Source organism: Hemibagrus wyckioides, linkage group LG12 (genome assembly GCF_019097595.1).
Source record: "Hemibagrus wyckioides isolate EC202008001 linkage group LG12, SWU_Hwy_1.0, whole genome shotgun sequence".
Lineage (NCBI taxonomy): Eukaryota > Metazoa > Chordata > Actinopteri > Siluriformes > Bagridae > Hemibagrus > Hemibagrus wyckioides.
Genome location: NC_080721.1, coordinates 2,967,951 through 2,969,632, shown reverse-complemented (window position 1 = coordinate 2,969,632; position 1,682 = coordinate 2,967,951). Strand labels below are relative to the sequence as shown.

At 38.5% G+C, this 1,682-nt stretch overlaps 1 non-coding gene across 1 annotated transcript; it reads left to right on the top strand.

The window, feature by feature from the left end:
- Window positions 1-1,593: 1,593 nt before the first annotated feature.
- Window positions 1,594-1,682, top strand: trnay-gua (transfer RNA tyrosine (anticodon GUA)). The gene is given in 2 exon segments: window positions 1,594-1,630; window positions 1,647-1,682. It is a non-coding gene; the product is annotated as a tRNA-Tyr (tRNA).

Here is a 1,682-nt window from a genome sequence, read left to right as displayed (position 1 = left end):
CTTGCTTATGAAGTGCTTATTTATGAAAATAATAAATAATAAATTAATAATAAAATGAAGTGCTTATTTATGATTAACCAGTGTTTTTACTCCACACATAAGAGACATGAAATAGTATACACTCATCAGTCAAACATAAAACCACTGACAGGTGAAGTGATCACAAATGATCTCATTACAATGCCACCTGTCAAGGTGTGGGATATATATAAGGTATGAAGTGAACAGGGATCGAAACAGACAGTCTAGCCTTCACGCCTTACTTGCATCAATGAGCATTGACCATCTTCAATCCTGTCATTGGTTGTGCTTCTTCAGACCCCCTTTATTAGGTCTTAACCACTGCATACTGGGAACACCTCACAAGACCTGCCATTTTGGAAATGTTCCGACCCAGTCATCTAGCCACCACAGTATGGCCCTTGACACATTCTTATGCTGCCCATTTTTTCATGCCTCCATCATATCATATCATATCATATCATATCATAACTTTGAGAACTGACTGTTCAAGTATTGTCTCATATATCCTACTCCTTGACAGGTGGCATTTTTTATTCTTAAAGCAGACCTTTGTAAAAGCCAAAAATGTGACATAAGTATAATTTGCAAAAGAAATATAATATAATAAGAAATATAATATATAATCATATAATTTAAAATCAGCTATACCTTATGAAGTGTCAATATCTGATCAGCAGTATTTACTACTAGTCATTTGTATATCCTAGGTTACAATAAGTTTTAAGTAATTTAAAGACATAGATGTGAGTTCAGTCAGTGTTATTCACTTCACCTGCCAGTGTTTTTAATGTTATAGCTGATTGGTATATGTGTGGCAAATAGAACACTAGTCACAAAAGACTAGTTGCTAAAATCTGATCTTCTTAAATTTGAAACCTTTTAACTAAACGTAAAAGCATTTTGGCATTTAAATTAGGGTTGTCAAAAACAACTTAAGTCTTAGTATTGCAGTCTCTGTCTACAATACCAATCTTCTTATGAACATATGAAAAATGCTTCAGACATGCAGTAACACTTCATTTTCAGCCATTTTGAGGACACATAATTCAGAAAACAAAAACATCAGTAACATAAAACTGAAGCCATCCAAGAATAAAGAAAGCTTAATTTGTTTTTTTAAAAATAATTATATTCTGCAGTCAGATTGCTGCAATATTTGAGATTTTTACTCCCTATCAAGTTTCACATGCTTAGGATTTTACCTCACAGATCTGAATAATTGAAGGGAACACTGGTTTAATGGGAAGTAAACAGAAAAATAAATCAGCTTGAGCCGAGGGCGAAAGAAAAGCCCTCTTCCCTGACCGGGAATCGAACCCATGTCGCGGGGGTGAGAGCGCCTAATCATAGCACAGCCTGCCCACGCGCGAAAAAGAGCTCGCTTCCCTGACTCAAAAGACTTAAAAGAGGTCCAACCTCTCAGCTGCAGGGTCACCAGTTTGCAGTCTGCAGGCCTCAGTAAATCTGGCCTAGCGCCCCTGAAACCGCTGCGCTACGTGGCTCGTAACAGACAAAATCGCCAGGGGTCCCGTTTGCCAGGTCGCTGCCCAAAGGCGGCCCTGCACCCTCCCTTCGATAGCTCAGCTGGTAGAGCGGAGGACTGTAGGTGTTTACAAATGGATATCCTTAGGTCGCTGGTTCAAATCCAGCTCGAAGGA